The following is a 15146-nucleotide window of genomic DNA, read 5'->3' as shown; positions in this document are numbered from 1 at the left end:
CTGCACTATCTCCGCAGAGGAGCACCGAGTGCTGTGAGCCATGGGTCCTGTATGCACCGCGTCCACAGGAGCTTGAAAGCAGTGTTGTCAGAGGTGAATTTCTGCTCTGTGTTTGGGGGAAAAGAGAGGGGTGGAGCAAAAGAAACCAGCTGTCACTCCTTGCTCTTACCTCTCTAGAAGGGAAGCTGAACTGTGTTGGGTGGGGAGGGGAGGAGGAAGGGAGGGGCGATTTATGCAATTCTTCCTTGAGTTCACCTTTTATCCCTACTGATAAAAAAGGGGACGGGAGTGAAGTTTTGGGCTCTGCTGGTTCCTTGAAGTTGAGCTGGCTGCCTCTTCTATTTGAGGTGGAGCACTGGATTCCTTCTTCTATTTAGTCCAGGTTTTACTGAAGCCTACTATGTGCACCACACTATGCTAAAGTCTGGGAACACCTGCCCTCAGTGCTTTAATTACAAACACACCATCTTTGAAACACAGAATAATGTTTCAGGAATGACTCTGGAAGGACAAAGTACTTTGGTTCTTAACAGCAAGAAGCCACATCTGCTGATAGGATGCTTCATGAAAAACATGGCATTGACATTGGGCCTTAAAGGATGAATGGAATTTTGATAGACAAAGAGGAGAGGAGGGCACTGGAGGCAGGGGGTCAGAGGAGTAAAGGACCAGAGGTAAGGGGTGTCCAGGAGTCCACTGTGGCTAGAGAGCAGGTAGGGGAGGAGACCAGAGGCAGGGTGAGGTGGGGATGTGAATGGAGAGCCGAGAGGCTAGCAGAGTGGAGTGCCAGGCTGGTGAGTTTGAAAGAATCAGGAGGCAAAAAAAAAAAAAGGGGGGGGTGCTTTGTAAAGATTTTGAGCCAAGTAATAACATTGATTGAATACTCACTGTTTATGTGAAAGGCGTCATCCTAGGCATTTGAGATTCGTTGATCCCTGACTTGATCCTACTCTTGATCCTACTCATGGTCTAGCAGTGAGACCAAGCAGTAAAGATTTTTGATGCAGTATGGTAAGACTCAAATATAAGTATCCTCAGCAGTTGTGGAAATAACAAAAGAGAGAGTGGTTAAATCTGTCTGAGAGGTATCGGGGAAGCATTCACAGAGGAAGACATTTGGGCTGGGTATTAAAGTTTGCATACACAGATGGGAGTTGATGGCCTTTCAAATAAATGGAATAGCATACACAAGGGCAAGAGAATTGTCTGTGTGCATGCAGGTCTGCCGTGTATAGATAAATGCACTGTTTTCTTGCACAAGAACTGGCTGGGTCAAGAGAGTGAGAGATAAAGTCTAGCTCATTCAAAGCTATGTGGAAGGACATGTAAGCCACGTGTAAGCTCAGAGTAAAGGTGTCTTACTGGAATACATCAGCCCAGAGGAGGCATTGTTTTCTAATTTGCCCTAAGGTACAAATTTTAGTGGTAGCCCTATATTCTTGTGCTTGAGAGTTGAGGCAGAAGTGCTTGAAGAAGGCTAATCTGCAGGTGATGTACACAAATCTAATTTAGACCTACCACTTGGCTGAACATTCAGTTGCTTTGTAGCTGCAGTGTGCTGGGCCTTTGGTACGGGAGAGGGGTTTGAAGTGGGTAAGGCAACACAGCCCCTGTCCTCACGAAGTTCATGTCCAGTGAGGGAGATGGACCAAAAAATGATGACAACACAATGAATAAGTATGGTGAGGAAGTCTCTACAAAGAATGGGAAAGTCATGGAGGGTTGGGGACTAAGGGATTCAGTGAACATTTCACAATAAAGATGGCATTTTTGACCTGAAACTTGAAAGCTGTGTAGCCCACCAGGCACAGGAGAAGGGGAGAGCGTGGGCACGGCCTCTGAGACATGAATGTAGGCCCCTTGTCTGGGGAGTAATTACCATCCTGGGAGCATGGGGTGGGGTCACAGTGTGTCTGGTTTGACTAAGTACAGATTGTAAGTGGTCTTGAATGCCAGATGAAGCAGACTGGACTCTATCTTACAACTGGGGCACCTTGTAAGGAACTTGTACGTGTGGGTACCATTATATTTCAGAAACATGGAAGGCAGATCCACAGAGGGCAGGCCTGGTCAGAAGATCCTCTAAGAAGCTGTTGCAAAACTTCCAGCCAGATGGAGTGTCTGGCTGGCTCAGTTGGTAGAGCATGGAGCTCTTGATCTCAGCCATGTTGAGTGTAGAGCTTACTTAAAATAAAAAAATCCCAGCCAGAGATCAAAAGAACGCTGAAATAAAAAAGTTGGACTAAGAATAGAGACCAGGGGAACAGAGTCAAGAGGCATTTAGTTGGCTAATTTAGGGAACCCAGGGAGTGGCATCTTGGGTGATGGCACGGTTTCCAGCTGGGGTCCCTGGGTGGCCAGGAGGCCAGCCTGGGGTGGAATTCCAGCCTGGCTCTTCTTGGCCAAGTGGCCCTGGCAAGTTACTTTATACATCCAAGCCTCAGGTTTGTTCTCTGAAAAGGAAGAGGGTCTATTTCGTGACTTGCTTTGATGACTTAATGAAGTAATCCATGTGAAGTGCTTCACACAGTGCTGCCGGCTGATGGTAGTAAGTACTCAGTAAATGTTAACCAGACTATTGAAGGAAGGGTCATTGTAATTAGAAAATGTGAGACAAAGGCAGTTTTAGGGGAAAAAAATAATGCTATTTATGTGTTAATTTATTTGTATCCTGCCTTGGTCTAAAAAGGGCTTATGGAAGCTTACATAGGATTAAATAAACCAGATAAAATAAATTTGTTTAAATTAAAAAAATTTTTTTTTATTTTAATGTTTTTTTATTTATTTCTGAGAGAGAGAGAGAGACAGAGTGAACAGGGGAGGGTCAGAGAGAGAGAGAGAGAGAGACACAGAACCCGAAACAGTCTCCAGGCTCTGAGCTAGCTGTCAGCACAGAGCCCGATGTGGGACTTGAACCCACGAACCGCTAGATCATGACCTGAGCCGAAGTCGGACACTCAACCGACTGAGCCACCCAGGCACCCCTAGATAAAATAAATTTAAAATGAGTGGAAAGAAATGAGGCAAAGAGAAAGTTAGGGTAGGAAATATGGGTGAGCTGAGAACACAAAATGGCACCCATGTTTTCTAAGCTTTGTGGTGGCCAGTGGGAAGAGGGTAACATGGTCACATGCGTGATTCATGGGCTCACAAGATGAAAAGCGGCTGCGTGAATGCAACTGCTCTTGATACCAGACTAGAGAGACATGTTTTCCCTGGGTTCTCCCAGAGGGGGCATTCCTTAATGGAATAGACACTATCCTTGACATTGTCCTCATGGTAAACCCCACGCTAAGCTTCATAGACAAGGGCTGATTTATCCAATGGGCACTAGAGATGACAGCGGTATGTGGGGTCGACAAGAGTTTCAAAGGTCTCAAAAATGTTGGGGACCTGAAAAGAGGTTCTCAGCCAGAATATGAACAACAGCAGCCTGTGCATTCAAAAAGAAAAGATTTTTTTTCCAAAGCAAAATTTATAGGATTCACATTAAATGCTGAAACAGAGACAATTTAATGTAGGATGTTGGGTGCATCCTCATATGTTTGATGTCAGTGGAACGTGACGCTTCACATGCAAAGATGTGAATCAGCCCCACCTGGGGTGGTAGTGACAGTGGTTAGATCACCCACTGATCTAAGCTGACAGCACCGTATCAAATCATGCCAGTGAAAGTGATTCTGGATTCTAGTGGATGGAGAGGGCAAGAACAATAATGTGTCCCTTCTCTCTCCTTTCTAACACCCTGTTGTTTGACTAGGGACTGCTTTTGAGTCAATTGAAAGATAAACATTCTCTTAGCAGATGAAAGGATTTTATTATTCTAAAATAGGATGGGCTTGACTGGTGTCTGCTAACTCATTAATTCCCAAAGGAAGGGCTGCATAGCAACCATTTTTATAAATGCCACCACTATTAGCTGGTTTTTTTTTTTTTTTTTGAAAAACAGGTCTATAATAATAGCTTAATGCAGCTGGTTACCTCACCTAGCAACCTCTCCCATACATTTTACACTAGGTTTGCTTTGGAAAGCGTATGGGGAAGTTGATTGCTCAAAGCTGGACATTCTGTGGGAACTTCCTCAAGATTTTTTTTCTTTGAATAGGTGAGATAGGTGTTTGGTTACACATACTTTTAAAAAATATCTGTGGCTAGGCTCCATGGTGGTGGTTGGGATGGAACTGGCCATGGGGAGGTGGGGGTGGGATTCCATGGCCCTTAGTACCTCTGATTCTATCTGTTTTCTCTGATACAATTGCATTTAAAAAAGCAAAGAAGGGGCACAGTGTTCCCTGTGCTAAACCACTGAAAACCATCATTCTGTGGCCTGGAATGGCCTCAGATGGGTAGGCTCTTTTATGTTAAGGAAGCTTCCCTTGTGGTTCTGATAGGCTCCTTTCCCACCCCTTCCATCTCTGAGAAGAGACCACTGGTTTTGACTTGGGGCTCTCATTTCCAGTTAACCTGTCCTGAAGAGAATCTTGCCCTGAACACAACTATGCCTGCTATATTCTAACTTGTGACCAGAGATAAGTCCATGGTCCTTCTTGCAGAGCGCTTTGTCAGGATGTGTTTTCACAAAATAATGCCAATCTCTGGTTGCTCACAGGACTGAAACATGTAGCTTCACCTGAGCAGGATCTGGTTAATGACTTACTGCTGCTCTGTTATGGGTCTATAATTTGGAGAGATTGAGGTGTACCCTTTTAAGAAAACAGAAGTCGAATCTTGACATGCCATAAAGCTGGTCAAAGTAACATGGTGAACAAGGTCTAGAGCTCTCCATTTGGAACCATTTCTCTTACTATTATTTTATTTTATTTTTTAATGTTTATTTATTTTTAAGAGAGACAGAGACAGAGCATGAGTGGGGGAGGGACAGAGGGCGAGGGAGACATGGAATCCGAAGCAGGCTCCAGGCTCTGAGCTGTCAGCACAGCGCTTGAACTCACCAACTGTGAGATCATGACCTGAGCCAAAGTCGATGTTTAACTGACTGAGCTCCCCAGGCGTCCCTGGATTTAAGAAAGAAAAGAACCATTTCTGAACAGTTCCCGGAATAATTCTTTTTTTTTTTTTTTTAATGTTTTATTTATTTCTGAGAGGGAGAGAGACAGCATGAGAGAGAGAGAGGGAGACACAGAATCTGAAATAGGTTCCAGGCTCTGAGTTGGCTCGAACCCACAAACCATGAGATCATGACCTCAGCTGAAGTTGGACGCTTAACCGACTGAGCCACCCAGGGCCCCCCCCCGGGATAATTGATACCACTGCACTAGTGCCGGCAGTGGTGCCAGACAGAAGTGGGGTTAATAGAAGGATGGGATTTCCTCTTGGCTGAAGACCCTCTTCCATGTGGGCCCTGGATCTCATTCTCTACCCCCCACCCCGGCCATTTTCTTGGATTGCACTGCACTTTGCAAACATACTTTGATGATTTCTGTTTTGCTATTCATTAAGAACCATCATATGGCCATTTTTTGCAAATATTTGGCAGTGATTGACAAGAATGTGTCACGTAGTTGTGGGGTTTAGGGTTCTGTGTAAGTCCGTTAGATCAGGAGTGCTAATTGTGTGGTTCACATCGTCTGTATTTTTCCTGTTTTTAAAAATCTGGCCTGCTTATTCTGTTGTGTATTGAGACAGATGATTATGGGGTTCTCTCTTTTCTTTGTAGTTTTGTCTATTTTTGCACTAAATATTTGAGGCAGTAATTAGGCCTCATGCAAATATAGAATTGACATCCCAGTGAACTGAACCTTCTTTATTTTTTTTTTTTAATGTTTTATTTATTTCTAGGAGAGAGAGAGAGACAGCGTGAGCAGGGGAGGGTCAGAGAGAGAGGGAGTCACAGACTCTGAAACAGGCTCCAGGCTCTGAGCTGGCAGTCAGCACAGAGCCCCACGCGGGGCTCGAACCCACGAACCGCGGGATCATGACCTAAGTGAAAGTCGGACGCTTAACCGACTAGGCCACCCAGGCGCCCCTAACTGAACCTTCTTTAAAAAGTCTTTTTTTTTTTAAATGTTTTATTTATTTCTAGGAGAGAGAGAGAGAGACAGCGTGAGCAGGGGAGGGTCAGAGAGAGAGGGAGACACAGACTGAAACAGGCTCCAGGCTCTGCCTGGCAGCCAGCACAGAGCCCGACGCGGGGCTCGAACCCATGAACTGTGAGATCATGACCCAAGCGAAAGTCGGACGCTTAACCGACTAAGCCACCCAGGCGCCCCTAAAAAGTCATTTTGAAATATCCCTCTCTCTCCCTAGTAATACTTTGTGCCATCAAGTCTTACTTTATCTGATGTTACGATCCCACCTTTTCTTTTGCTTAGCTTTGCATGCTGGATCTTCTTCCATCATGTCTTTCAGTTATGTTTTAGAAGTGTGCCTTGTAAAAACAGAGTGTAGGACTAAAAACATCAACCCAGTCTTATAATCTTTATCTTTAATTTGGCCACTTAATCTGTTTACGTTGGCACGTGTTTACTGATCAGTTTAGATTTGAAGTTCTACCCTACCAAATGCTCTCTTGTTTTCCCACCTGTTTTATATCCCTTTTCTCTCTTTTCTTACCACTTTTGGATTGAGTTTTTTATTCTGTGTTTTAGAGGTTGCTACATGTATTCTTGTCTTTATCAAAGTCTAAGATTGATTGATACTTTTACCGTCTTCCCAAATAACGAAAAGAGCTTGGAACTCTAATTCTACGTGTCTACTCCTTATTTTTCCTATCATTACAGTCCTGTATTTTAACTATATACATATCTTTTTAACTTGGTAACTCATTATTACTTTTTTATTCAGTGAATGTTTACTTAAGTTTATCTATGTATTTACCAGTTTATTGTTCTGGATTCATTTCTGCATGTCTGGTGTTCCATCTATAATGCTTCTTCTCAAGGATTCCTTCAGTGGACTGATTAATGCTCTCAGTTTTTGTTAGTTAGGATATGTTTCTCATCTTCCTTTATTCTTGAAAGTTATTTTCATCGAGTGTAGAATTCTAGGTGGACAGATATTTTCTTTCCGTGCTTTACAAATATGATTCTGTTTCTTTTGACTCCCGTTGTTTATGTTGAGAGCTGCGCGCCTAATCGTGCTCCCTTGTAAGTAATTGGTCTCTTTTATCTTTCGTTGTTTGTAATATTTTTGCTTTATCTTTGCTTTTCAGAAATTTTATTACAATGTGTTCAAGGGTGGATTTCTTTTTAATTGTCTTGCTTGAGGTTTGTAGACAGTTGAATATGGAGGTTGATGTCTTTCATCGGTACTGAGAAGTCGGCCATCAAATACTACTATCCCATTCTTTTTCTCCACTGCAGACTCTAATTCTCTTACCGTCTTATTCTGTATCCTTTTGTTTCCAAGGGCTTTCTTCTGAATATTTTCTCCTGCCCTATCATTTAAAAAAAAATTTTTTTTTAATGTTTATTCATTTTTGACAGAGACAAAGCATAAGCAGGGAAAGGCAGAGAGAGAGGGAGACACAGAATCTGAAGGAGGCTCCAGGCCCTGAGCTGTCAGCACAGAGCCTGACGCGGGGCTCGAACCCCCAATCTGTGAGATCATGACCTGAGCTGAAGTCTGATGCAGAACAAACTGAGCCACCTTTCTTTTATTAAAACTCTTATCATCTGTGTCTAAGTGATTTTTATAACTAGCCATGGGGTTCTTAATTTCAGTTATTTTAGTTTTAGAATTTCCATTTTGTCCACTATTGAGTAACTTTTTGCTATACAGTCTTATTTTTCATTTTTGTGAACAGAGTGACCATAACTTTAAAAAATCTGTTTTATAACTTTAATATTCATTCATCCTCATTGATCTGTTTCTAAATATTTCTAAATATTCTGTTATTTCTGCTGGCTTTCATCCATGTTGCTATGTTTCCTTATGTACCTGGTTATTTTTATTGTGTTCATCAATGCAATTACACATAATTGTAAAAATAAGTAGGATGAGTCATGTTTTTGTTGTTGTTGTTTTGTTTTGTTTTGGTTGCCTTAGTCAGGTACGTGGGACCAACAATAATGTGTCACCATATGTCTAGTCTCTGATGTCTAGTCTACAACTATAGCGAAGTTGTAGACTTTGTAAGGGTTCATTTACGTTGATCACCTTTCTTTATATGTGAAGCTCATTGGACATTTTTCCTCCCAGGGAAATAATTAGAGATGGGCATCAAAATGTATATCCAAGATTTTCCACCTCAACATTATAAGATTTGTGAAACTGAAAGCTTAGCAGCACCTTATAATGGAATAAAAGATAGTTTTTACGTATTTTAAAAAGAAAATTTTAACATTTATTTATTTTTGAGAGATAGCGTGTGAGCCAGGGAGGGGCAGAGAGAGAGGGAGACACAGGATCCAAAGCAGGCTCCAGGCTCTGAGCTGTCAGCGCAGAGCCCGATGTGAGGTTCAAACCCATGAACTGTGAGATCATGACCTGAGCTGAAGTCAGATGCATAATCGACTGAGCCACCCAGGTACCCAAAGATAGCTTTTAAAATGATGTTTTGGAATGATATATTTTTTCCATTGGTATTTAATCATTTGGAAAAACACTTGCAATATAATACAAAGCAGAAAGAACAGGATGTAAAACTATATATTCAGTGGGATTCCAGTTGTTTAATACACATGCATAGGCAAAAAGCTTGGGAAGCATCCTATCAAGATGTTAGCAGTGGTCATATCTAGAATTAACACTTTGGGGCAATTTTTATTTTCTTCTTTACACTTTTACATGTCTTTCAAGTTTTCTGCAATAAACACATATTACTCTTATAATCAAGCAATAAAATCAAATTAATACATTTTATTTATTTATTCATTTATTTTAAAGATTTTATTTTTAAGTAATCTCTACCCCCTACGTGGGGACTCAAGCCTAAGATCAAGAGTTGCATGCTCTACTGACTTGAGCTAGCCAGGTGCCCCTCAAATTAATACATTTTAAAAAGAATATTTCATGGGAAAGCAATATAGTCACAACAGAGCAGATAGACTACATTTAACTGTACCTATCTGGTTGTGTGGGAGAATTTTCAATGTCAGGAAATCTTCTGTGAAAAAAAAAAATCTTAATCAAATTTCAAGCTGCACATGGTACAGAGCTTATTGACCACCTGTTTTTGCGGTGCCCGAGGTACACAGCAGAATGTACAGACACGCTCTGGAATGATCAGGACACAAAGAAGACTAGAAAGAAGACACAGAAAAAAACCCAACCCCATAGACTCTCGATGTTGGAAAGGATGGAGAGGCCGTGTGGCCCAATCCTTAACCTAGTAAGAATGCTCTCCTACAATGAAAGGAGAAGTTAGAGAGTTTGGTATGGCTGTATTTGACCTTTGCTGTCTCTCAAGGTTGTTACTTGGACTTCTGCTAAAATGTCTCAAGTAGCAGGCTTCTTACAAATTTTTAAGGCAGCCACTTCCTCTGTGGGACAGCTCTACCGGTTAGGAAAGTTAGTGAGTTACTAGCATCAAACAGGTAAGGGCATTTTAAGGTGAAGTTAATAAACAGTGGGGTGGAAGGTCCTGTTCAGCTCTGCAACCCTTTGAGTGGCTATTTCTGGCTCCTTCATTCCCAGCCTTACCATTTGTACAAAACACTTCCGTTGGCACAACAGTGCTTGTGGTCAGATTCATGTTGTGTTTAATAAACAAAGATGAGTGTTCTCAAAGAGTAATTTTAAGCTAAGGTTTTGGGGAATTAAACTACATGTTTGTGATAAACACTCAGCCAGTTTTACTTTTCCAGTCTGTTCATGTGAAATTAAATAGGACCCGAGAGTCGAGTCAGAGATCGTTGGCCTTTCTTCCCAGCATCCGGCTTCTTCTCTCTGGCTGTGTCTTCTAGTCTCTTCTGGAACCTTCCTCCACTATCTGTCTCTTGTCCAGGCTGCCTGAAGTCCTGGATTCCCTTTTCATGTTGTTACCTTCTGTGTGACCTTGGGGGAAGTCATGTAACCTTGGTGATGATGTTTCCCAAGAGATGTGGTGGGGGTTCTCTGGTAGGGAGTCACTTGGGGAAAAATCCTGGGAAATGTTGCCTTCAATCTTTTGTGAGAAAATCTTTGTCTGGGGTCCCCAGGACTCTCCAGAGGGAATACATTGGTTTTGGTGGTACATACAGTGGCTGATACAAAGGGATGTTATGTCCTGTGAGAAACAAACGGGAAGGCTGTGAAGAGACCATGAGAATCAGGAGCCCATATTCTGCAACAGCCTCTGGCATTAATTCGCTGCAGGACTTAGGCACATCCCTTCACCCTCTGGGGTTGTTTCCTCATCCCTAAAGCAAGGGGATTGGACTAGACGATTTCTAAGTTCTCTTCCAGTGGTACAATTCTGTGACTCTGTGCTCAGTACAGTGTATTAAATGGAGAAGAAAGTAGAGGTGGAAATCATGGTTCAAAGAGCCTCACCAATGGAATTTGGGGGAAAGTATTATTACAGAAAAATAACTGGGAAGGTGCTCCTGAGTGACACATTTGGAGATCTGATAGGCAAAATGTATCCATGACAAACTTTGAGGCATTCTGTTCTCTTCATGATGAAATCTTATTTTCCAGTCAGTCTGTGACTTGACAAGTAAAGACAGGAATGAAAAGGGGTTGTAAAGCAGCTTTGCTTGCTCTGGAGAGGAGAGGCAGAGAAACCGGGACAAGATATCTGGACGTGGAGAAAAAGGAGGCTGGAGGGTTCCATGATGGAGGGCCTTCTCCTAAGGAATGAGGCAGCCATGTGCTGAGGGGAAGAAGGTGAGATGAGATGGTGGGGAGAGGAGAATGTGCCAGTCAGTGAGAGATGCTTGGAGAACCTTTCTTTTTTGGGGCATGATCTTGGGGACACAGAGGTTTAGAAAAACTGTGAGGGCCCAACTGATGTTGGATAGCACTGCTGTGCATTCTGACACTCACTGTAGATAGTCCACCGCCAGCAGGGAATGGGGATGTGTGCGGCAGATGATTCTGGTTTCAGCACAGAGAACACTGTCTTCAGTGTGCTGACGACATACACTCTTGGACATTACTGTCAACAACTTGCATTTGTGTGTGTGTGTAAGTTGAATGTTATTACTTTTCTTTTCAGCAACCTCAAGTCATCCTCTGTCTCTAGCACTTTCTCTCTATTAATGCATATTGTGAAGGATTGCGGATGGTGGGGTCAGTGCCTGGCCAGTGGTGGGGAAGTGTTAGGTAAGTGGATGTTAAAATCACTTATTTGAATGAAGGTCATCTGGCTGGAATTCAGTTCAGAAAAACCAGACAACGTTTTTTTGAGAATCAGGTTGTTACTTTTGCAGCTGAAATTTTATTTTTGGATTAAATTCTTTGCAAGCATTTTTGCTTGCTCTCCACTTATCCATTTTCACTTTTTAAAATTAAAATGATCTCCTGAAAGTTGATCTTGTGCCACTGACCATGTGGTCATGCAAAGTATCTTCCTAATCCTGGGTACAGGGATACAGAAACAAAGAGGGCCCTTTGTTTAAAGGAATGTCCACTTTGAAGGGATGTAAGGGGAGCGCTCACCTCTTTAGCTGGTCAAGAGCCACTTTATAGAATGTTCTCAGGCACAAAAGTGCCTCACCTGAGACCTGCCCAGACAAGTGTAAAGTGGCCCAAACTGTCATTGTGCCCCAGACCTGTCTAAAGAACAGGAGTGGTGGCCCTAAACACTAAATGTCAAAAACAGTACTCTTATGTGTAACATAGGGGCTCAATTCTGTTCTAAGGAGGTCGTTTCTCTCAAGGCCTACTACCAAATTTAAGTGATCGCAACTCGAGTCATGATCTCATGGCTCATGAGTTTCAGCCCCGTATAGGGCTCTGCGCTTGGAGTGGGGAGTCTGCTTGGGATTTTCTGTCTCCCTCTCTCTCTGCCCGTCCCCTGCTCACGCATATCCATACATATGTCCTTTCTCTCTCTTAAAATAAATAAATAAACGTTAAAAAAATTTTTTAAACTATTGGGTTGAAATTTTTGAGGGTTCATTAAAAAATATACTTAATGATTACTAGGAGAATTACTTGCTTTTAAAAATAGTCAGCAAGGGGCGCCTGGGTGGCTGAGTCGGTTAAGCATCCGACTTGGTTTCAGCTCAGGTCATGATCTCATGGTTTCAGGAGATTGAGCCCCGTGCTGTCAGCATGGAGCCTCCTTGGGATTCTCTCTTTCCTTCTCTCTCTGCCCCTCCCCTTCTGGCTCTCTCTCTCAAAATAAATAAATAAACTTAAGTAAAATCTTTAAATAAGTAAGTAAGGGGCACCTGGGTGGCTCAGTCGGTTAAGCCTCCGACTTTGGCTTAGGTCGTGATCTCGCGGTTTGTGGGTTTGAGCCCTGCATCAGGCTCTCTGCTGACAGCTCAGAGCCTGGAACCTGCTTCTGATTCTATGTCTCCCTCTCTTTCTGCCCTTCTGCTGCTCGTGCTCTGTTTCTCTCTGTCTCAAAAATAAATAAACATTTAAAAAAATTTAAGTAAGTAAGTAAGTAAATAAATAAAAATAGTCTGTGATACAAGTAAAGAAATGAGAGTGTATGCCTGGCTTCAGATAAGTTGTTTAGCCTGCCTGTGCTTCCGCACCAGTGAGCGGTTGGGACTCCATCTTTATCTCTTTTGTGCCCAACACCAGAAACCCTCTTGAGGGTCATCACTATGAAGGGTTCTCCTCTCCTCTTTTCTCTCCTTTCTCTGCTGTTGAGATCACAGTAGAGAATTTGGGAAGTTTACTTTGGTTCTAGACCACCTGGACTGTGGTCACTCACACTTTAATTGTTCCAACCTTGCATGAGTCAGCGATGCTGTGAAATGCTGCATGGGAAATACTGAGCTCAGTCAGGTCACTTCCAGAGAAATGTAAAAGGCTTTATGTGATTCAAGGCGATTGTGTCACAAGCACCTAAAAGGTAAGGAAAAGTAGAAGTCACCAGTTTCTACACGTGCTGGGCCCCTAGAGCTCACAGAATTGTCTTGGATTATGAGTTGTCCCTTCCTTGAAAAAAACAAGTGAAATCTTCCCACGAGGCTAATTTTCTCCTCAGTTCCTGCCCAGCTTCCTCCTTCCTTTTCACAGCCTGGTGTTTTGAACGAGTTGTCTGTATTCTCTTTCTTCACCAGCCAGTGTTTCCCAGTTCCCCAGTCTCTGAATTCTGCCTCCTCATGCCCTTGAGGTAGGTCCATCAGGGTCACCATGCGCCTCCCTCCTGTTGGGTGATTCCTGAGACACTTCTTTTGAACTCTCTCTCTTCGGACCATCCTCCTCGCTCCCTGTTCCTGGTCCGTCTCCTCTGTCCTGCCTTGGAACCATGGAGCTCTCCCCCACTCAGGCCTGATTTCATTGCTTCCCCCTTGCGGACTGAGTTGTGTCCTCCACCCCCCATTCATATGTTGAAGTCCCAACTCTAGCACCTCAGAATGGGACCTTATTTGGAAATAGGTACCTCTTTGTAGAGGTAATTGGTTAAGATGAAGTCATACTCATGCTGGAGTAGCCTGGGCCCCTGCCCACGACCAGCGTGTCCTTATTAAAAGGGGAGGTTTGGACACAGACACACATTCGTGAAGAGGAAGACAGATCCCGGACGCTTCTCCAGCTAAGGAACCCCAGAGATGGCCAGCGAACCACCAGCAGCTAGGGCACAGGCGTAGAGCACGTTCTTCCCCTTAGCCTCAGGAGGAATCTTAACCCCCCACCCCCGTCACCTTGATCTTAGACATCTACCTCCAGAACTCCTAGATGATGATGTCTGCTGTTTGCACTACCCAGTTTGTGGTGTACTCTGTCCAGGCAGTCCCAGCGAGCTGACAAACCCCAGGCCAGTGGTGGACCCGTGATTTGGTCTAGAAGCCCCTTCACCCTTAAATATTATTGGGAACCCCAAAGAGCTTTACCTTATGTGGATTCTATCTACTGATAATTCCCACATGAGGAATTAAAACTGAGAAATTTAAAAATGCATTTATATTGGGGCGCCTGGGTGGCTTAGTTGGTTAAGCATCCGACTTTCGCTTAAGTCATGATCTCACGGTTCGTGGGTTCGAGCCCCGTGTCGGGCTCTGTGCTGACTGCCAGCTCAGAGCCTGGAGCCTGTTTCAGTTTATGACTCCCTCTCTCTCTGACCCTCTCCTGCTTACACTGTCTCTCTCTCTCTCTCTCTCTCTCTCTCTCTCCTAGAAATAAATTAAAAAAAAAATGCTTTTATATTAACCCATTTAAATTAATATGACCCTGTTATACATGTGAGTATAAATACCTGTTTTCATGAAAATACTGTATTTTCCACAACAGTTTAGTGAAGAGTAGCATTGATTGCTTTATTTTGCAAATCTCTTTAATGTCTGACTAATAGAAGACAGCTGGGTGTTTTTTGCATATCTATTTTTACATTCATCTCATTGCTATGTTATTTTTGTTGAAATATATGATGAAAATCTGGCCTCACATAAATATGTAGTTTTAAAAAAGGGAAAAATGTGTTTTTTAAATTGTATTTAAATCCAAGTTAGTTAACATATAGTATAATAACTAACACTACTATAGTAGTAGAATCAGTAATTTTAGAGTATAATTTAGTGATTCATTACGGGAAAAATGTTTTACTAGCTTTTTCAGTAGCTGTGGGCATTTTTCTTAGATACTATACCAAAACTTAATGAGTAGTACTTTTTAAAAAGTTTTGTTAATGTTTATTTGAGAGAGAGAGAGAGAGTGAGCAGGGAGGGGCAGAGAGAGAAAGAGACAGAATTCAAAGAATTCAAAGTCAGATGCTTAACTGACTGAGCCACCCATGTGCCCCAACAAGTAGTACTTTTTAAAAGCTTAGTTGCAGTGTGGACTCTGAAACCAAATCAATGACCTTTTCATTAAAATCTCTTGGTTAAGGGACACCTGGGTGGCTCAGTCCGTTAAGTGTCGGACTTCGGCTCAGGTCATGATCTCACGGTTCGTGGGTTCGAGCGTCGGACTCTGTGCTGACAGCCAGCTCAGAGCCTGGAGCCTGTTTCAGAGTCTGTGTCTCCCTCTCTCTCTGACCCTCCCCTGCTCACGCTGTCTCTCTCTCTCTCTCAGAAATAAATAAAACATTAAAAAAAAAAATCCCTTGGCTAATCATGTACTTTTCAATGGCTCATTTG

General features: G+C 42.8%; 1 protein-coding gene across 3 annotated transcripts in view; it reads left to right on the top strand.

Annotated features, from left to right (window-relative positions):
• The first annotated feature begins 5 nt into the window (after window positions 1-5).
• Window positions 6-15146, top strand: part of ATP6V0A4 (ATPase H+ transporting V0 subunit a4) — a 95014-nt gene continuing 79873 nt past the window's right edge. Inside the window, exons 1-2 of one of the 3 annotated variants that reach the window (XM_039234024.1) lie at window positions 10641-10770; window positions 11102-11208. The gene's annotated coding sequence lies outside the window, so the exon portion shown is untranslated. Of the gene's footprint in view, window positions 94-10640; window positions 10771-11101; window positions 11209-15146 lie in introns of those variants that run through there. The other 2 variants (XM_039234026.1, XM_039234025.1) reach the window with 2 other exon arrangements.

This window comes from Hyaena hyaena, unplaced genomic scaffold, assembly GCF_003009895.1.
Source record: "Hyaena hyaena isolate Hyena2069 unplaced genomic scaffold, ASM300989v1 scaffold_82, whole genome shotgun sequence".
Taxonomy (NCBI): Eukaryota; Metazoa; Chordata; class Mammalia; order Carnivora; family Hyaenidae; genus Hyaena; species Hyaena hyaena.
The sequence above is the reverse complement of the archived record's forward strand: the minus strand, read 5'-3'. Positions and strand labels throughout refer to the sequence as shown.